Consider the following 23,142-nt stretch of genomic DNA (forward strand, 5'->3'; position numbering starts at 1 on the left):
GCTTTGACTACCCTTAGGAGTGGATGTATAATAGATAATAAGGTTGGGATGGGTAACAATAAGAAAGTTAAAGAAGAGGAGAGGAATGTATCACATAAAAATCCAAAACCTTCTTTTTCTTCTTCAGCTAGTCCACCGTCTGCCACAACTCACATTCCAAAGGCCCCATTTCCTGAAGCACTTAATGCACCCATTCCCTGTGGCAAGAAGGGAACTTTACTAGAAGATATGATGGAGGTTTTCAAACAAGTTAAAATCAACCTTCCGCTCCTTGATGCCATCAAACAAGTTTCCTCCTATGCCAAATTTTTCAAAGATCTTTGCATCCAAAAACAAAAATCTAGGACACATGTGCCTAAAAAGGTCCTCCTAACTGAGCAGGTAAGTTTCATTCTACAACACAATATCCCTCCGAAATTCAAAGATCCTGGCGCTCCCACTATTTCCTATGTCATAGGAGATAACTCCATTGACCGAGCACTTTTAGATCTAGGGGCCAGTCTGAATCTTCTATCCTATTCAGTCTATGAGAAATTTGGGTTAGGAGAATTTAAACCCACCTCGGTGTCCTTACAATTGGCTGATCGATCTGTGAAGATACCACAAGGGATGATTGAAGATGTTCTTGTCAAGGTAGACAAATTCTATTTTTCAATAGATTTTATCGTCCTTGATGTGGAATATGTGCCCAACCTAAAAAAACAAATCTCTGTGATTCTTGGTCGTCCCTTTTTAGCGACAGCCAATGCATGTATCAATTGTATAACTGGGGCAATGGACATATTATTTGGAAACATAAAAATTAAGTTGAATGCGTTTCATGCCGCTGACCAACATGTGAGGGAAGACGAGTGTTGCCTGATTGACGAAATGGATGATCTTGTAGAGGAAGCCCTTCCCTATATCTTAGCGGATGACCCCCTAGAGGCATGCTTGGCCCATTTTGACATTGATAACTTTGATATAGATGTTCGTCCGATTCCTGCCTACCTAAAGATACGCTAGACAGATCGTTGTTAGAACCGACGAACAAAAGTTGAATTTAAATTCTACTCTTACCTTTCCTACCCGAAGAATAGTGGTTGTAAGAGGTCGATCCACAGGGAGGCGATTGGAGTTGCATAAAAATTAGAACGTTCACTCAGATTTGAAATTGATTTTTGAATGATAAAAGGAAAACATTATTTTGAGGATGTTGATGGATTCTCTAGTCTACCGGAGAATGTTTTTAATTGAAACTACCTAAAAGACAGGTACTTAGATTTAAAGAGCATTTATATTTTTAACTAATCAAAGAAAAGCTTTGGCATAAATTAAACTGGATGAAAAACAGTGCTAAGAAGATCAAAAGCCTAGAACATAAATTGCATAAAGGAAAATTAGATGTGTTGCATAAAAAGAAAAAAATAAACGGTTGCATAAAGAAAACAAAAATTTAACTAAGCCTAGAACAAGGATTTGCATGAAAAAGAAATGATAGATTTACTAAAAAGAAAATTCATTACAAATAAAAGTGGAGATTGGAAACCTAATGTTTCTTCTCTTTTGCAAATAACATAAAAAAAAAACAAAAAGTCTCTTCGTCCCGTTAGAACATAAAATATTTTTTTTTTACTCTTTTCTTCCCCAAAAATAGAGGATTGCTCTGCTCTTCTCTTCCCCACCGAGCTCTCTCCTTCCTTCCTCCTCCCCGTCGGCCTCTTCCTCTCCTTAAATAGGTCGCCCACCCCCTGATCTATAGCGACGAATCCCTTGATGGAGGGGTAACGGATGTAGGGGCTCTCGAATCCGGAAGAGGAATCAATGGGCGGAAGAAATGGGAGCTTGATCGACGGGAGGAAATCACGGAAGGGCTGCTGGGTGCTTGGACATGTGCTGAAACTCGGAAGCGGGATCATGGGAAGGCTGAGAGGTTGATTCGGGAAGGGAGGAGATGCAAAATTCCCATCTGGTTGGCCACGGAATCGCTGGATTACGGGATGAGAGGCGCGGACTTCCTTCTTCGGGCACTGCTGGGATCGGATGCGGGAATCGCCGCGGGATTGTCGGGATTGGAAGCGGAAGGCAGCTGGGGTCTGTCGTGATCGATGGAGCTTGATGTGTTTGCTGGCGTGGAGAATTTGGAAGGGATGCCACGGCATGGATGCGGTGGAGATGCGGTGAGGACGCGATGCGGGATCGCCGGAGATTGGATTCGGATGCTAGGATTCCAGAAGAGCTTGGGGGGTGCTGATTCACGGACGCGGTGAAGGCTGCAGTGGCGGGATTGCTGGGATTTTCTTTGCCCTCGTGAGATGGAGCTGGGAGACACCAATTTCCATCCAATCAGTCATCTAGATAATAATAAAAAAATAGTATGATATGAAATTTGGCTTATAGACGGACGAACTTGGTTCGTCGCGGGTCATCTGTTGAGGTCAATTGCAAGTCTTTCAAGTTATGGGTTACCCAGCACCTCATAGTTATGATATGGCCAAATTAGATTTGCCCCAAAATTATTTCGCAAAAGCACCAAAGAAATGGACCTGATTCGGATCCGAACCCGACTCGGACCCGACCCGATCTTCAACCAGGTCGGATCTGGGAAGAGATCCTTCTTTAGTCAAATTTGTACTCAATATGCATTTTATCTCTAATTTATGAAAATCTGTGCCAAACCCAAATATAATATTAATTCAGTGAATTTATCATTATCGGTTAGCAATAATACTAATTTAGGTGACATGTAGGTCGCACTTTTGTGCTCTCATCACACCCCCCAACTAGCTTATTGCTAGTCTCTAGCAATTTAGTGCGAAAATGATAAAATAAGAGTGCAAAAGTGTTATTTATTATATAAATATACTAAGATAAATATTCACTTTCGTAGAGCATTCCGATACACTTAGCACGTGCAACAAGCCGTTAAACTCCTAGGTTACCCTAGTGGACGAGTGTTGTCTCGTGAGGGTTTGCAGTGAAGTTACCCACAAACTTCATTATTCAGGGATTTCCAAATTTTAACTCGAAATTTGAACAAGTATTACTGTATGAAACTAGAATTGCAAGGACAATAGAGACTTGTTGTTATCATATTTAAACAGACTCTAACTCAAGTTTCATTACACCCCATCTATCTGCTAACAAGTCAAGAATGTAGTAAGGTGCAAGATAGTATCATATAAATGAGTGGCTTTTACTTACTTCCAACATGATTACTCCATTTTTCAAGACTTTCTAGAGTTAAATGGTAATGAACACCCCAGATTTATTTATTCATTTATTTTTTTTAGACTAAATGCTTAGAAGAATGACTTGTGCAATATCTAGCCTTATTAAGCTTTTTAGTTAACCCATGCAGCGAGTGTTAGGCCAATGACTCCCGATCCAGATGGCTCAAGGCACTAGGTGTAGAGACACCCTAACAGGCTTAATAACTCAAGTAAACTAGGCTTTAAGGCCAAATTAGTCACTTAGAGTTTAATCTCAATCATCCTCACCTTTTTACGCGAACACTCGCTGCTTGCCAGGCAAGAGGCCCGGTTACTCAGTGAGAAGACTTAAAATAAACTCATTATTTTATTTTATTTTATCTCTTTTTTTTTTCTTTTCTTTTGATTAGGGTGTTCATCACGCATGTAACTTTTAAATTATCCCAAAGATTAAAAGTATTCATATTAGTTGCAAGTATATATACCCCACTATTCATGTGCTTACGTATAGGTGCTAAATCATCTTGTATCATGTTAGCAGAAGATAGGTGAGATGAAAACTCAAGCTAGAACTGCTATCATATTTCTTAACTCAAAGCTATTGTCAAAGCAATTCCTACTTTATACAGCCAAAAAGATTAGATTTTGAGTTAAAAATTTGAATTCCTTTTTTTTTTTAAAGAAAAATCAAAAATATTCTCACCCCCATACCTAAATCTAACATTGTCCTCAATGTTAAAGAAAATTTAAAGTAATAATAGGACAGAGGAGAAGTTACCTGATATGGGTGTGTAAAGTGACAATTAGGGCTAAAAACCTCCAAACCTGTATGTTTGTCATTTATTGAATTCTTTTTTTTTTCTTCAATTTTTTTTATAATATTTTTATGTTGGGTTGCCTCCCGAAGAGCGCTAAGTTTTATGTCTTCAGCCAGACAATTCCGATTTACTCATAATAGACAGGGTCGGTCAGAAGTGTCTCCTCGACTTCTGGACTCAGATACTCAAGGTATGGTTTTAAACGATGTCCATTGACTTGAAAAGACCTACCATCCTTGGTATTGCATATTACTACTGCACCATGCGGGTGCACTTTCTCTACTGCCAGTCCAGCGAGATTTAAGTTTTTCAGGGAATAGATATAATCGAGAATCATATAAAAGAACTTTTTGTCCTTGGTAAAACTCTTTAGGAGTAATCATTTTATCATGCATGACTTTCATGCGATCCTTGTACTTCTTAACACACTCGTAAGCATCATTCCTAATTTCTTCAAGCTCGTCGAGCTGAAGCTTTCTATGTTCTCCCGCCTTGTCGAGATCGAAATTTAGGCATTTGATTGCCCAATACGCCTTGTGTTCTAACTCGACAGGTAAATGGCAAGCCTTGCCATAGACAATCCTATATGGGGACATTCCAATTGGTGTTTTGTATGCCGTTCGATATGCCCATAATGCATCTGTTAACCTAAGGGACCAATCCTTTCGAGATGGATTGACAGTTTTTTCAAGGATGGTCATGATTTCTCTGTTGGAAATCTCAACTTGTCCATTTGTTTGTGGATGATATGGTGTACCGACCTTGTGGGTGATGTTGTAGTTCCTAGCAAGGGCTTTAAAAATTCTATTGCAAAAATGTTTCCCCCCATCACTAATGATAGCACGAGGGGTGCCAAAGCGAGCGAAGACAGACTCTTTAAGAAACTTAATTACTACTTTGTGATCATTGGTCTTACATGCGACAGCCTCAATCCACTTGGACACATAGTCAACAGCTAGGAGTATGTACTGGTGCCCAAATGACATGGGAAAAGGATCCATAAAATCAATACCCCAAACATCAAAGATTTCTACAATTAAGATCGGGTTCAGGGGCATCTCATTTTTTCTTGAAATTTTTCCTAGTCTTTGACATCGGTCACATGCTTTACAATACTCATGTGAGTCATGAAATAGTGTAGGCCAATAGAATCCGCACTGCAAAACCTTTGCAGCCGTCTTTTTACCACTGAAATGACCACCACAAGCGTGGTCATGACAGAAGGAAAGGACTTTCCTTTGTTCGTATTCAGGGATACACCGTCGGATGATCTGATCAGGGCAATATTTAAATAGGTATGGTTCATCCCAAAAATACCACTTCACACGAGCTAGGAAGCGAAATTGCTCCTGTTTGGTCCAAGAGCTAGGCATTTGTTCAGTAACGAGGTAGTTGACTATGTCAGCATACCATGGAACATTGGTATGGAAAATCATCATTAGTTGTTCATCCGAAAAAGTTTCGGATACAGGTAATGATTCTGCAGATGACTCAACAATCAATCTGGACAAGTGGTCAGCTACTACATTTTTAGATCCCTTTTTATCTCGAATTTCGAGATCAAATTCCTGGAGCAATAGGATCCAACGAATGAGCCTTGCCTTAGCATCCTTCTTTGTGAGAAGGTACTTAAGGGCGGCATGATCGGAATAAACAAGAACCTTAGATCCTATCAGGTAGGGACGAAATTTATCTAGGGCAAAAACAACTGCCAACAATTCTTTTTCAGGGGTGGAATAGTTGAGTTGGGCGTCATTCAGAGTTTTGCTCGCATAATGAATAACATGGGGAAGCTTCTCTACTCGCTGACCTAAGACAGCACCTATGGCATAATCGGATGCATCACACATGATTTCAAAAGGACGACTCCAATCAGGACACCTTATGATGGGTGCTGAAGTCAATTCAGACTTCAGTCTTTCGAAAGCAGATACACAAGTTGGTGAAAAATTGAAAAAAGTATCTTTGGCCAACAAATCATATAAGGATTTTGATATTTTGCTAAAATTCTTGATAAAGCGGCGGTAAAAACCCGCATGCCCTAAAAATGATCGAATTTTCCTAATAGTCTTAGGAGGTGGCAATTTAGCAATTAATTCTACTTTGGCCTTATCCACCTCAATTCCCCTTTGTGACACAATGTGTCCTAAAACAATACCTGATTCTACCATGAAATGACACTTCTCCCAGTTAAGAACTAGATTTTTCTCTTTACAGTGTTCTACAACAAGTGTCAAGTGGTGCAGACATTCATCAAAATTGGATCCAAATACAGAAAAATCATCCATGAAAACTTCTAAAAATTTCTCCACCATGTCGGAGAAAATACTCATCATACACCGTTAGAATGTAGCTGGTGCATTGCATAGCCCAAAAGGCATGCGACGATAGGCAAAAGTGCCATAAGGACAGGTGAATGTGGTTTTCTCTTGATCCTCACGTGCGATAGGGACTTGGTTATATCCAGAATAACCATCGAGGAAATAGTAATGGGAGTGGCCAGCTAGCCGTTTTAGCATTTGATCGATGAAGGATAGAGGAAAATGGTCTTTCCTAGTCATGGCATTAAGCTTCCTATAGTCGATGCATACTCGCCATCCCGTTTGGACTCGAGTAGGGACTAACTCATTGTGATCATTTTTCACCACAGTGATGCCAGACTTTTTAGGTACGACTTGAACTGGGCTTATGCACTGACTATCCGAAATAGGATATATAATCCCTGCATCTAAAAGCTTGATGACCTCAGCTCGAACTACGTCCTTCATGATTGGATTAAGTCGCCTTTGTGGTTCTCTAGAGATTTTTGCATCTTCTTCTAGATGGATTTTATGTTGGACCACAGAAGGACTAATCCCCTTAATATCAGCTATAGACCAACCGATAGCTTCCTGATTCTTCCGAAGGATACTTAACAGCTTCTCTTCCTGTTCTTTAGTCAGATTTGATGCAATTATAACAGGTAAGGTCTTGTTTTTTCCAAGAAATGCATACTTCAAATTTTCGGGAAGGTCTTTAAGTTCTAGTTGCGGAGGTTTGAGATTGGATGGCACTAGATGAGATTCTGAAATAGGCAGTGATTCAAACTTGGTGGCCCATCTGCTAGTATCCATCACAGGAATGGAATCTAACAATGCATTAACCTCTTGACTTGACTCACAATCTTGACCAAAATTAGCCAAACATCTTTCTAATGGGTCAGAATAACTTGACTCTTCAAAAGAACTGCTAATTATGTTCTCAATCATGTGAATTTCTTCCAAATCATCCATCTCAGTTGACTGACTACTACTATGAAAAACATTGAGCTGTACAGTCATGTTCCCAAAGGCTAGAGTCATTATTCCATTTCGGCAACTAATCACAGCATTTGAAGTGGCCAAAAATGGTCTACCTAGGATCACTGGGATGTGACTTTCTGGATTTTTTACTGGTTCAGTTTCAAGGACTACAAAATCCACAGGGTAGTTGAATTCATTAACTTTTACAATCACATCTTTCACAATTCCTTTGGGATACTTTACCGTCCTATCTGCTAACGAAAGAGTGATGTTTGTGGGTTTTAATTCTCCCAAGCCCAACTCTGTATAAACAGAATAGGGTAACAGGTTCACACTAGCTCCTAAATCTAGAAGAGCTCTCCGAATGATGGTTTCTTCTATTTTAATTTCAACAGTGGGGCAACCAGGGTCCTTGTATTTTGGGGCAATCTGTTGTTGAATAAGAGATGAGGCTTGTGCAGCCATAACAGCTTGCCTAGGAATACTGGTTTTCCTTTTTATCGTGGTCAGGTCTTTTAAGAATTTTGTATAGGAGGGGATCTGTCTGATGGCATCTAGGAAGGGTAAATTTATTTGAACATTTTTAAAGACTTCCATGATTTCATCATACTGAGATTTTTTCTTTGAGTCTTATAGTCTACTAGGAAAGGGAGCCTTGGGTGTATATGTCTCTATTGGTTTCTCCTCTACTCCTTGTGTTCCCTGTTCTTGTGCCTTTTTATGGGTGGGGTTCGGTTCATGCTTTTCTTCTTTTTCTTGTACAGAAAGTTGGACCTTGTTGTCCACTTGCTTGCCAGACCGTAAAGTGGTAATTGCCTGAACTTCATGGTTAGGGTTTCCATTAGAATCAATCTGAAACTGGCCTCTCGGCCCTTGATTCTGTTGCCTACTAGGGTTAGGTACTGGCTGACTTGGCAATTCACCTCTCTTCCTATCCCCTAGAGAGTTAGTGTTGCCCAGAGATGTTCACCCAAGAGGGGGGTGAATTGGGTGTTTTAAAACTTTTTGTCCAATTAAAAATAAAACACACAAATGTATGAGCTAAAGTAAAAATAGAGGTATGAAAACAGACAATCGCAAACACAAGGTTTTATAGTGGTTCGGAGCTTCCACTGCTCCTACATCCACTCCCCAAGGCACCTTTGGGAATTTCCACTATAATCCAAGATTACAGTCCGGTAGTTTTGCGAGTGCACTACCCAACTCGTTGTTTTACACCGGGCTAACAACGAACCCTACAACCCCCAATTTCACCTAGGCTTGGGACGCCTTTCCCTTGTTCCAAGTCCCTTGACTAGAACAAGCACAATAATGAAAAGTTTTACAAGGATTAAAAAGCTCTTAAGAAGCAAATAAAACAGTGAGAAATAATAAAACCCGGAAGAACCCTTTTAGCCGTTGGAAGCGTGGGAAGTGGTGGTTCTTCCGATGTGGATTGCGTTGGCTTGAATGTGAGCTTTGAATGCCGAGCGGGAGAGAGTAGTTGAGCACGAAATCAGTTGGGAAGCTTGAAGGCACTTGATTTCTTCACTTGAATGCACTAACTCCCTTGAACCTCTTTTTCTTTCTTCTCTCTTGAATGATCTTATGTTAGGTTGGTGCGAAGTTATTGGAAGGCACTTAAGAGCTCCCTTTTATAGCCCAAAAAGCAAATATAGCCGTTAGGCACAAAGAAAGAAACGTTTGAAATTCAAACAAACATGCAAAAAGGTGTCAGTCGCGTCCCAGGCGCTCCGGAGACGTCTCCGCTTCAACGCGAGACGTCTCGGCTGTAAGATTTTTCTTTTGACGTTGTTTGGGGTCGACTCGGCGCTTTACGGGGACGACTCTGATGATGAACCATTTGAATGCTTGTTTTTCTGTTTTTCTGAGAGGGTCGCCTCGGCACTTTACGGGGACGTCTCGGGATGTTTGCACTTTTTGCAAGGGGACGACTCCGCTGCCTCGGGGACGACTCCGCTATTTTATCTTCGAAAAACAAGTCCTCTGGAATTCTCTGAGAGAGTCGACTCCGCTACCTCGGGGACGAATCCAGAAGTCTGCTTTTTACTCGCGGGGACGACTCCGCGTCCTGTGGAGACGACTCGCGCGCAACCCTTGAAATCGGCCTTTCTGCCGCCTCTGAGAGAGTCGACTCCGACCCTGCGAGACGCCTCGCCAGGTGCCGGGGACGTCTCCAGACGTGCCAGTTCTTCCTGTTTGTGCCAGAGACGTCTCTGAGACAACCCGGAGATGTCTCGGCTGTCCCTGATCTATTTTCTTCAACTAAAAAATTCTTCAATAAATCCTTAAAAATTATGGGAACTTGCCTAGACATTTCTTAACAATATTATTAATTAATCACCTGAAATTCTCAAATAAATTATTAAGATAAATGGAATTATACTCTAGTATTTTGTATTCATCAAAATCCATTAGGGGGTCAACAATCTCCCCCTTTTTGATGATGACAAAACACTGAGTATATGCAAAATTCGAAATTTAAACATATACACAGTATTTGATCAGATGTACAAGTATAATGTTTTGATTTGAGCTAGATACAGTGTGCATAATTCAAAATAGTCAACTTTCAGTTCTATCCTTATGCATAAGATTGATCTTGATAGCTCTTAAGCAATTTTAGCATATCAACTGAATTTGAATTAAGTTAAAATTTAAATTAATGAAATATTGATGCTAAAGACAATTGAAGGCTAAGTTCTTTTTGACTCCCTCTTTCTTTTCCAGAAGGGCAATTATCTTAAAGCCAATATTCTTCAATTTTATCTTTTTCTAATTCAATTTTTTTAAGTATGAGTGTAAATTTTGCATTCCATATTTAGGTTCTACTCCATAGACTCCATATATATATATCTACTCAATACACTCCATAAATTTTGCATTCCAATATATCCAATATCCATATTGGTTCTACTCCCCCTTTTTGTCATCAACAATGAAGGGGACAAATTATCCTTAGGTACTTAAAACTCAATTCCTAGTAGAATTCAGCATATAACCATGAACCACTCAAGGATATTCAAGTTATTTTTATTAAAGAATTCAGCATTCATTTCACTCCCCCTTTGTTTTGGAATTCATTTCAGACTCCTCTTTTTGTTTAAAATAGTTATCACAAGATGTGCTCCCCCTGTTTTATATGCATTGATAAATTGTGTCAAGTTTGAAGACTTAAGGTATGTTATGAGATTTTTATGGCACAACACAGGATTTGAAACAAACAAAAGATTTCAAAAGAAATTGTATGTCATTCATATGTCATTGCAATCATTTGAAGGCATTACAAGGTAAAAAAAAAGGAAATCATTACAAGTATTGATTCCTAATACAAAAGAAGTGTCAAAATGAGCCTAGGGTTTTACAAAAACAGATGAACTCTAGATGTCTACAAAATGTCCCTCATCGGCGACGTTGCTCATAAGCCCTAGCAGCTGCATGTATAAATGCATTAATTGAGTCCAGTAGAGTTTTGAACTGCTCTCCTTGAGATTGATGGAAGGCTGCCACTAGTGCTTCAAATTCAATGCTTGCCCTTTCAATTCTTCCTCTAAGTTGGGCAACCACAGTGCCCACATTGCCTCCAGGGCTTGTCAATTCTTGAAGGCTTTTTGATATGCTCTTCAAGTCATCCTGTAGCTCAATTGATCTGAAGGATTGGGTGGCACTCACATGAACTAGTTCTGTCGCTGTAGCTTCTATCTGAGCTCTAATTTCCTTCAACTCTTGTAGAAGCCCTTCATGTGAGGTTCTGATGGGGGCCAACTCAGCAGAAATCATCGATCTCATCTCCTCCCTCATCTGCTGGCATATTACAGATGCTAAAGTGCGCATCTGTTCTTCTGATAGGGAGAAGGGCCCACTGACTGGATGAGGAGGAGGCACAGACGTGGAAGGTCCAGCTGAGCTGGAGGGTACATCAGGGAAGGCCATGTGGCTATGTGGAGGAGAGTGGTGGTCAGGCTCCTGATGTGGGATTCGGGCTCTAAGGTTTGAGATTTTCTTTTTGGTACCTTGACCCAAGACCCATCTACCTTGTGAAACTCCATTCTACGCATTGTGCTTTCATTATAGTAGTCGGTGTTTCTCAAGGGTTTTGCAGGCTCATTTTCTGGAATTTGAACCTTGAAATGTTTGAATACTAGGGTAAAGATCATCCCATAGGGTATGCTAAACCTAGAATACCTAAGACATATAGAAATGTAGTTCAGCATAAGTCTAGGGAGATTTAGGGGAATCCCTAGTAGGATGTGGTGCATGATGACTAAATCTCGCTCCGAAACAAAATCGAAGCGACCGATTTTTGGAAACAAGACCCGGTTGACAATACTCAAAAGTAGTCTCATCTCGGCATTTAGGTCTTGTGAGTTAACCACATCAAGAGGGCCGCAGTCCTCTCGTCTAAAACTAGGTTTAGGGCTATTTCCCTTTGGGGATGTGAGGTCGGAGCCTCACCGTCTTTAGGAATTTGTAATACACTAGATAGTGTTGGGAACCCGCCCATGCCGCTGATATTTCAAAAATTAAATCAGGTGGCAGCGGAAGAGGCATGTGCGGGATCGACGTTCATCGCATGAACGTTGTTTCGAGACCTTTCGTAATTAGGTAAGAATTAAAACTTTTAAAACTATTAGGAAGATCAAATCTTCACCTTGCGCGGGTAGATGATCACCGCAAATCTGAATTCGTGGTTTTGGAAGAGGGTTCGCTTGAAGCCGTTCAAACGTCCGGCCTCTACGGGTATCCACACGAAGCAGGATCCGATCCAAGCTTTCTATCTCACCGGGGTGCTAGCTTCCTTGCAGAGATAGCTTTGATGGCTGATCTCCTCTCTTTCAATCAACCCTTGATTGTGCTTGAGTGGAGGAGGAAGAAGAAGGGATCTTGAAGAAGAACAAGAAGGCTAGATGCAACCTTTGCTTTCCCTTGCGTCGAATCCCAAACGAAGGAGGAAGAAGAGGACCGCCAAGAGATCTTTCTTGCTCCCTTGCTTTCGGTTGAAGACCAAGGAGGAAGAGGAGGAGGCCACGGCTGCAAGGAGAGGGATGGATTTCTTTAGGATGCCGGCCCTAGCCTCTTTTTAAAGGGAGTGGAGCTCCTAACAATTAGGAGCTCCAAGACAACTTGCCAAAGAGGGGGCGCCGGCCCCCTCTCTTCATGTCGCCCTAGCCAAGTGGAGAGGGGCTGATGTCCCTCTTACTTGGTTAACCTAATCCTCTTCCAAAGAGGATTAGGTGCCTCTCTCATGGTTTAATCCCAATCCAATTAGGATTAGCCAATTGGGTTCAATCTATGCTAGTCCTAATCCAACTAGGACTTGAATGAACCATGACTCAATTGAACTCTTCAATCCTAATCCAATTAGGAGTCATGTTGATTCATTAGATTATTAATTAATTTAGACTTAAGGAATCCTAATCCAATTAGGATTTATTTAATTTTAGTCCTAATCCAATTAGGACTCTATTTGAATCCGAAGTCCTAATCCAATTAGGATTTCTAGGAATCCTACTCCAAGTAGGAATCCAATTTTAATTCAAAGTTCCTAATCTCATTAGGATTGTAGGAATCCTATTCCAAGTAGGAATCCCAGTCCTACTCCAACTAGGATTCCCAGTTCTAATCCAATTAGGACTCTAGGAATCCTACCCGAAGTAGGACTCTTGTTTCAAGTCCAATCAATTAATTCCCTTTCCTTCTTCAACTTCTTATCAATCAAATTGATTTCTTGTGATTCCTAATCACGATTTCAACCATCGGATCGGTCAATACTTCTAGTGTGTGTGACCCCATAGGTTCTATTCTGACTGGTAGTGAGATATATTGTGATCTCTATCTCAATATCATTGAAAACTCCTTTCAATGGGTTGGAACGATTCCAACTCAACTCATTAGGGTTTATCGATCATCAAGATAATCCCTATGAGTCCCACCATCCACCAGTGACACCTAGCAGCATGTAGTGGCTACCCAGCAGAATGGAATGATGAACCTCTAGGTGCAGTTAACGTGTGATACAGTCCTACTATCGTGGATCCCTACAGGACGGAGGTCATGGACAACTCGTCAAACCCCATCGTCTGTCATATGTCAAGATTTATTCGACTTGAGTTCGATAGTGGAAAACTCTTTTTCCACTTTATATTACTGCCCTGGCCAAGGTCTTAGAACTCAGTCTAATAAATCACATAGGATCACTCCTCTTCTATCAAGGTCGATAGATTCCTTATAGGTGCATACCCTACTCCTACAGTAAACCTACTGCAGCCAATCTACACTGCATGGACCCATATGGCTAGAGACCATGTATGTGTGCAGTCAAACTACAATAACCTCACTGTGAGTAGCCGAAGCACCGCAGGTCAAAGGACCAGTCACACTACTGCAACATCAAGCAAGTCACTGACGAGTGGATAGACATCCAAGTGACTTCTTGTCTTGGTCACGCTCAGTACCCTTGTTCTCTAACAAGCACCTGCACTATCACTTCAGTGTCCCTACACTGTGGACTCAAGTCTCGTTCATCCAGAAGGAAAGTGATCTGTGCACTGATCGGATCGATCACCGTCCTCGTGATGATCCATTGATCAGGAGCATTTAGAAATTAATCACCAATGATACATGGCTCAAATTCTCAACTCTTGAGAATATGTATCATCATCTTATTAATTTCTTGGACGATTCATAGACACATAAACAATATGAATGAAAAGATGCCTTTTATTTATTCAATAATAAATAGTCAAGTACAAAATTATGTCTCTAGAATCAACAATGTGTCAGCCAAATTGGCTTCTAGGGCATACATCTAACAATCTCCCACTTGCACTAAAGCCAATTGGTCATATATCTTAGGCCCATCTTCTCAAGGTGGGCTTCAGTCTTTTGCTGACTCAGCTGCTTAGTGAACGGGTTTGCCACGTTATCCGCGGAGTCTACTCTCTGCATCTCTACATCATAGTCGTGTATGAAATGGAAGCGCCGCTCTATGTGCTTGGACTTCTGATGAGACCATGGCTCCATAGCTAGTGCTATGGTGCCAATGTTATCACAGTAAAGTGTTATGACATCTAATGACATTACACCTAACTCTGCAATTAACTTTTAATCAGAAGGTTTCCACTGCACCCTTAGATACGGCTTAACATTCAGCTTCTAAGGTAGAATCTATAATGATCGGTTGTTTGGAACTCTTCCAATTTACTGAACCACAATTGCACATATTCTGATGTAGACTTTCTATCATCAATATGTGTGCATCCTTCTACCTTCAACTCTGATCTTCTCCCAAAGACCAAGAACATGTCCTTAGTTCTTCTCAAGTACTTAAGACTGTTCTTCACAGCTATCCAGTGTTCTTCACCTGGATTCGACTGATATCTGCTTGTGACACTCACAGCAAGAGCTATATCAGGTCGTGTACATAGCATGGCATACATGAGGCTTCCTATTGCCGATGCATAAGGAATCTTGCTCATGCGTTGAATCTCTTCAGATGTGTTGGGGCACATCTTCTTGGAGAGATGAATTCCATGCCTTAGGGGTAAGAGACCCCTCTTGGAGTTTTCCATGCTGAACCTCTTCAGCACCTCCTCTATGTACATTTTCTGTGAAAGGCCAAGCATCCTTTTAGATCTATCTCTATAGACCTTTATTCCCAAAATATAGGATGCTTCCCCAAGGTCTTTCATGGAGAATTCTTTTGACAACCAGACCTTGACCGAGGTTAGCATGGGAATATCATTCCCAATCAGGAGAATGTCATCTACGTACAGTACGAGAAAAACGACAGCACTCCCACTAACCTTTTTGTAAACGCACGGTTCCTCTTCGTTTTTGATGAAATCAAACGTTTTGATTGCATCATCGAAACGAGTGTTCCAACTCCGAGAGGCTTGCTTTAGTCTATAGATGGACCTTTGCAGCTTGCAGACCTTGTGATCTCCATCACTGGAAGTGAAACCCAAAGGTTGTTCCATATAGATATCTTCATCAAGATGTCCATTCAGGAAAGCAGTTTTCACATCCATCTGCCAGATTTCATAATCATGAAATGCTGCAATGGCAAGCAATGTTCGGATGGATTTTAGCATGGCTACAGGTGAAAAGGTCTCCTGATAGTCAATGCCTTCGCGCTGACTATACCCTTTCGCCACAAGCCTTGCCTTATAGGTCTCTACCTCTCCATCCGAACCTATCTTCCTTTTGTAGATCCATTTGCATCCAATAGGTACAATACCTTCTGGTGGATCTACTAAGGTCCAGACTTGGTTGGAACGCATGGAGTCTAACTCTGACTTCATAGCTTCCAGCCATTTCTCGGAATCGACATAAGATATCGCCTCGTTGTAGGTTTTGGGATCCTGTATGTGATCCCTATCTCCTACCAGGAACATTTCCTCGGTATCCTCTTCTAGTATACCTAAGTATCTATCGGAAGGATGGGAGACCCTACTAGATCTACGAGGTGGTTGAGGGACATCGTGTACTGGCTCTTTATGAATGGGTTCTATAGGATCCATGACTCGTTGCTTTTCAGAGACTTTCTCTTCAAGCTCAATTTTCCTTCCACTGCCTCTATCAAGGATAAACTGATTTTCCAAGAAGATGGCATGACGGCTCACAAACACATTGTGATCCTCTGAGATGTAGAAATTGTATCCTAATGACTCTTTAGGATATCCTATAAAACGAGCACTTATGGTCCTAGCCTCTAACTTGTCCGCCTGTAGTCGCTTGACTTGGGCCGGACATCCCCAAATCCTGAGATGACCCAGACTTGGTTTCTTACCATGCCATATCTCATACGGTGTGGTAGGAACGGATTTAGAGGGAACTCTATTCAATAAATAAATTGCTGTGAGTAAGGCATCTCCCCAAAGGAACATAGGTAAATCAGTGAAGCTCATCATGGACCTGACCATATCCAATAGGGTCCGATTCCTCCTCTCTGACACCCCGTTGAGCTGAGGTGTACCCGGAGGTATCCATTGTGAGACTATGCCATTTTCTTTGAGATAGTCCCGGAATTCCCCACTAAGGTATTCTCCTCCTCGATCTGATCGAAGAGCCTTAAGAGGTTTTCCAGTTTGTTTTTCTACTTCATTCTTGAACTCTTTGAACTTTTCAAAAGACTCAGACTTGTGTCTCATAAGATACACATACCCATACCGTGAATAATCATCGGTAAAGGTAATGAAGTAAGAATAACGTCCCCTGGCTAGCACATCGAATGGGCCACATACATCTGTATGTACTAGGGTAAGTATTTCAGTGGTCCTCTCCCTATGTCCTACAAAGGGCAGTCTAGCCATCTTTCCTTGAAGACAGGACTCGCAAATTGGATATGACTCGGAAGTCAATGAGCCTAAGAGCCCATCTTTATCCATTTTGTTCATTCTGTCCTCTCCAATATGGCCAAGCCTGAGGTGCCACAAATACCTTTGATTTATCTCATCTCTGGATCTTTTGGATCCTTTGGCACTCACATCTTGCTCGGTAACATTCACAGATACATCCATATGTAAATGATAGAGACTGTCAATCATAAAACCACGTGCGACTATTTTATTTCTTAAATAAATAGAACAGCAGTCTTTGTCAAATGTAAAAACATGACCTTCCTGTGCTAGACATGAAACAGAAATCAAATTTCTGCTAGCAACAGGTACATAATAGCAGTCTCTAAGTATTAAACTAAATCCAGACGGTAGTCGCAGATGGTAGGTGCCCACAGCCACAGCAGCAACTTTTGCCCCGTTGCCAACCCGAAGGGTTACCGCACCTTCCGCCAGCCTTCTACTTTCCTTTAGACCCTGCATGGTAGTGCACAAATGAGCACTAGAACCAGAATCTATAACCCAACTAGAAGTAGAAGAAACCGTTAGATTAGTTTCAATGATGAGCAAGTCTATACCTTCTGAAGGTGTGTCTTTCTTGTTCTTCAGGCTCTCGAGGTATGAAGGACAGTTTCTCTTTCAGTGGCCTTCGACATTGCAGTGGAAATATTTTCCTTTGTCGTTAGCCTTTTTTCTTTTGAACTTCCTTCTTTGGCTTCTTGTCTTTCTTCTGCTTCTTAGCAGGCTTCTTTTTCTTCCAAGCAGACTTTCTCTTGGAACCAGAAGTCAACTCAGCAGCAAGGACATTGCCCCTTGAACCTTTCAAGGCTCCCTCAGCAGTTACCAACATGTTGATTAGTTCAGTCTTAGTGCATTCAATCTTATTCATGTGGTAGTTTACTATAAACTGACCAAATGAATCAGAAAGTGACTGTAGGATCAAGTCCACTTGCAATTCCTTGTGCATGTCCATACCGAGCTTCTCAAGCTCCTCTAGGTCCTTGATCATGGTCAGACCGTGATCATGGACAGACTGCCCCTCGCGCATCTTCGCTTTGAAGAGCCTCTTGGACACTTCAAAACGAGCTGTGCGACTCTGCTCACCATACAACTCTTGCAGGTGTGCCAGTATGTCCCTAGCAGTCTTTATATTTTCATGCTGGCATTGGAGTTCATTAGACATGGATGCCATCATATAGCATTTTACTCTAATGTCATCATCCAACCACTTTTTATGCATTTCACGCTGAACATCAGTAGGACGTGCTGGTAGTGTGGGGATATCTGAGTCGAGTATGTAGCCTATTTTCTCACAGCTCAAAATAATTTTGAGATTCCTAAGCCAGTCCTTGTAATTGGTTCCGGTCAATCGGTTGGTCTCAAGAATAGGGGTCAAAGGGTTTGAAGCTGACATTGTATCTGCAGAGAGTAAAGATTCTAGTTAGACTTTTGTACTTGATCCTAATCTGTTCTAAGGTCTTTTAGAACAAATGTAACTCCCACTATTTTCTCGAATTCCTCACACTCCCCTGGTAGGAAAACGGAAATCCAACACGACTAGGGTTTCTAGTGGGTACTGCGGTCCCACCGATTTATATGCCACCTCACCTAACAGTTATTGGTGACACATAGATGGATGAGTGTACAACTCTTGTACAATGCTTCTCAAGCATGTTGCAGTATAACTTGGTCTCTAAGCCATGAAGACCTCACCTAACAGTTATTGGTCCCATTTCTTAGTTAAGTCAGACCCACCGTATAACCGTAGGAATAAAGTCGTCATTGGGTCCTCACCTAACAGTTATTGGTGCCCAACCCCACCTTTACCCTACAACATCTCATGTCTATAGAGAGGTCCAGCCCCCCGATGCAACTTGACCACTGTGTCCAGCCGAGACAAATCAACATCAGAAAGGCCTTAGCAGCTCTACTACAGTGGAAGACCTATTGACTTAATATTGGTTAATCAGGTCTTAGTGTTTGCAACTTGAGCCCTTCATAAGAGGTAATCGAACAATTGGCCAGGTAAGCAGGTGGGAGGCTCCCCTTACTCAGAGAGTAAGGTCCTAATTAAGTAACCACCTTTCATGCTTTCCTAGACACCAATTAGATCAATTAATCTAATATGACTTGCTCATGTCGGTTCACTCTCGACTTGATTGAGGAGGTTTTGATTTAGGTCTCAATTGGGTTTGCTACATCACATGTAAGCCTATCTACCCGACTCTCATTCACATCACATACAAACGGCGCTTTGCAGGCAGTTATAATCGCAGCATCACATTAAAGCTAAACTTTAAATAGGTGATGATCATGGATTCTAATTAGGTCGTATTACAAGCACATGCACATCAATCGATCAAGTGGTCTTCAACTCTTGAATTGGTTCTAAGCCTCCTTGATTCGATCCTTGATCAACTCTTGATCCCATCGCCATCAACCGCTTAGATCACCTTTCATCTCATGCCTTTGCTTCAACTTGATCGTTGATGTACATCACATCACAGAAATACAACCAGATGTAAAATAAAAATAAAAATAAATTACATCTCCTTTTAGGAGGCACGCAGGCCTCTCAAAACATCAAATAAGATGCATGCAAGCATCTGAAAAATTACATGACATTGCAGATCACATCGCAGGTCATTACATTTGATACCAAAAGGGTTTGAATCCTATGATCATCACCGTATGCAACAATTATAATTTTCAGATCTGAAAACTAACTGATTATATCATGACATAGGTCGCTGATCATGCTAATCATGATTCTAAACTTTGTAATCTCATTAACAACGCAATTAGAATCATCATTTTATCACATAAAAATCAGCATGCAAAAAATCAGCACCCCTGAAAAATCTGCATGCAGAATTTTTCAGCATGCATGATCATTCAATTTTCAGATCTAATATGCCTTTAGATATTTAATTCTTACCTTAATCTACGAAACCTAGGCTCTGATACCACTGTTGGGAACCCGCCCATGCCGCTGATATTTCAAAAATTAAATCAGGTGGCAGCGGAAGAGGCATGTGCGGGATCGACGTTCATCGCATGAACGTTGTTTCGAGACCTTTCGTAATTAGGTAAGAATTAAAACTTTTAAAACTATTAGGAAGATCAAATCTTCACCTTGCGCGGGTAGATGATCACCGCAAATCTGAATTCGTGGTTTTGGAAGAGGGTTCGCTTGAAGCCGTTCAAACGTCCGGCCTCTACGGGTATCCACACGAAGCAGGATCCGATCCAAGCTTTCTATCTCACCGGGGTGCTAGCTTCCTTGCAGAGATAGCTTTGATGGCTGATCTCCTCTCTTTCAATCAACCCTTGATTGTGCTTGAGTGGAGGAGGAAGAAGAAGGGATCTTGAAGAAGAACAAGAAGGCTAGATGCAACCTTTGCTTTCCCTTGCGTCGAATCCCAAACGAAGGAGGAAGAAGAGGACCGCCAAGAGATCTTTCTTGCTCCCTTGCTTTCGGTTGAAGACCAAGGAGGAAGAGGAGGAGGCCACGGCTGCAAGGAGAGGGATGGATCTCTTTAGGATGCCGGCCCTAGCCTCTTTTTAAAGGGAGTGGAGCTCCTAACAATTAGGAGCTCCAAGACAACTTGCCAAAGAGGGGGCGCCGGCCCCCTCTCTTCATGTCGCCCTAGCCAAGTGGAGAGGGGCTGATGTCCCTCTTACTTGGTTAACCTAATCCTCTTCCAAAGAGGATTAGGTGCCTCTCTCATGGTTTAATCCCAATCCAATTAGGATTAGCCAATTGGGTTCAATCTATGCTAGTCCTAATCCAACTAGGACTTGAATGAACCATGACTCAATTGAACTCTTCAATCCTAATCCAATTAGGAGTCATGTTGATTCATTAGATTATTAATTAATTTAGACTTAAGGAATCCTAATCCAATTAGGATTTATTTAATTTTAGTCCTAATCCAATTAGGACTCTATTTGAATCCGAAGTCCTAATCCAATTAGGATTTCTAGGAATCCTACTCCAAGTAGGAATCCAATTTTAATTCAAAGTTCCTAATCTCATTAGGATTGTAGGAATCCTATTCCAAGTAGGAATCCCAGTCCTACTCCAACTAGGATTCTCAGTTCTAATCCAATTAGGACTCTAGGAATCCTACCCGAAGTAGGACTCTTGTTTCAAGTCCAATCAATTAATTCCCTTTCCTTCTTCAACTTCTTATCAATCAAATTGATTTCTTGTGATTCCTAATCACGATTTCAACCATCGGATCGGTCAATACTTCTAGTGTGTGTGACCCCATAGGTTCTATTCTGACTGGTAGTGAGATATATTGTGATCTCTATCTCAATATCATTGAAAACTCCTTTCAATGGGTTGGAACGATTCCAACTCAACTCATTAGGGTTTATCGATCATCAAGATAATCCCTATGAGTCCCACCATCCACCAGTGACACCTAGCAGCATGTAGTGGCTACCCAGCAGAATGGAATGATGAACCTCTAGGTGCAGTTAACGTGTGATACAGTCCTACTATCGTGGATCCCTACAGGACGGAGGTCATGGACAACTCGTCAAACCCCATCGTCTGTCATATGTCAAGATTTATTCGACTTGAGTTCGATAGTGGAAAACTCTTTTTCCACTTTATATTACTGCCCTGGCCAAGGTCTTAGAACTCAGTCTAATAAATCACATAGGATCACTCCTCTTCTATCAAGGTCGATAGATTCCTTATAGGTGCATACCCTACTCCTACAGTAAACCTACTGCAGCCAATCTACACTGCATGGACCCATATGGCTAGAGACCATGTATGTGTGCAGTCAAACTACAATAACCTCACTATGAGTAGCCGAAGCACCGCAGGTCAAAGGACCAGTCACACTACTGCAACATCAAGCAAGTCACTGACGAGTGGATAGACATCCAAGTGACTTCTTGTCTTGGTCACGCTCAGTACCCTTGTTCTCTAACAAGCACCTGCACTATCACTTCAGTGTCCCTACACTGTGGACTCAAGTCTCGTTCATCCAGAAGGAAAGTGATCTGTGCACTGATCGGATCGATCACCGTCCTCGTGATGATCCATTGATCAGGAGCATTTAGAAATTAATCACCAATGATACATGGCTCAAATTCTCAACTCTTGAGAATATGTATCATCATCTTATTAATTTCTTGGACGATTCATAGACACATAAACAATATGAATGAAAAGATGCCTTTTATTTATTCAATAATAAATAGTCAAGTACAAAATTATGTCTCTAGAATCAACAATGTGTCAGCCAAATTGGCTTCTAGGGCATACATCTAACAGATAGGGTATCCTCATTGATCTCTATCAATGTCCCTCGGACATAAGCAGTGTACCCCGATGCCCCTAAGACCATATTACTAAACATCTCTCTAACTAGACCGGGGTAGGTTGATGTGTTGAGAGTACAAAGATATTCCCAACCTTGGGCACGGAGTCTCTCTCCAATAGAGAACCCCTCACTCTCTAAGAAATGGAAATCTATAAACCTACCCGTGGTTACTGTGCGATTCGCACAGGAAATGGTCGTGGTTGGCGGAGCAACCGGAGGAGACGGTGCGGAAGGTTCTTCCCTCCGTTCCTCGGCGTCGGTCGCTACCCTAGGACGCCTCCCACTTGTTCTCCTAGCTCTTTTAGGTGCCATGGCTCGGAAATCCTAGGGAAATGGGGAGTTTTGGTTCGGTTTGAGGTGGAGAGAAAAATGGAGGCTAGGGTTTTGTATTTTGTTGGGGACGAAAGAGATAGCTCGGGTCGGCTCGAGCTGTTTCGACCTATTTTAAAAACCCTCGTTCGATCCCCGAGACGTCTCCGCGACTAACGCGAGACGTCTCGCCGGGGGGACGTCTCTCCGACTTGCCAGAGACGTCTCCGGCACTGAAAAATTTCAGACTGAATTCTATCTTTTCTCAATTTATTTTATTTAACCACACTAATCAACATGATTTCTTTTGGTGAATATAGAGTGAGTTTGTTTGTGATCCTTCCCTTTAATAATATACCCTATAAAAGTTTGATAATAATTTTTTTGAATTATTAACATTGAAATGAGGAATGTTTGACCAAATTTCGAATACCTATGAAATAGGCTCTGAAAATATCTCCATGAAGAGTCCAAGGGAGGATAACCATCCTCCGGAAAGTCAAACAGTTTGTCATTTAACTTGAATAGATTCATGCTTTCACTTAATAGATACTAGGTTTGCTATTTGTGACTTTGAGGTGGATTATTAGTGTTGGGAACCCGCCCATGCCGCTGATATTTCAAAAAAAATCAGATGGCAGCGGAAGAGGCATGTGCGGGATCGACGTTCATCGCATGAACGTTGTTTTATGAACCGTTCGTAGTTAGGCAAGAATTAAAAACTTTTAAATACATTAGAAGATCAGATCTTCACCTTGTGCGGATAGATGATCACCGCAAACTGAAGTTCATGGTCTAGGATGAAGATTCGCTTGAAGCCGTTCAAGTGTCCGGCCTTTACGGGTATCCACACGAAG

General features: G+C 41.5%; 1 pseudogene; it reads left to right on the forward strand.

Annotated features, from left to right (window-relative positions):
- Positions 1-23,142, forward strand: part of LOC149767907 (uncharacterized) — a 94,038-nt pseudogene that overhangs the window by 19,124 nt on the left and 51,772 nt on the right.

Source organism: Phoenix dactylifera, chromosome 3 (assembly GCF_051530095.1).
Source record: "Phoenix dactylifera cultivar Ajwa chromosome 3, Ajwa_hap1_PhDact_Kaust_v1.1, whole genome shotgun sequence".
NCBI classification, from domain to species: domain Eukaryota; kingdom Viridiplantae; phylum Streptophyta; class Magnoliopsida; order Arecales; family Arecaceae; genus Phoenix; species Phoenix dactylifera.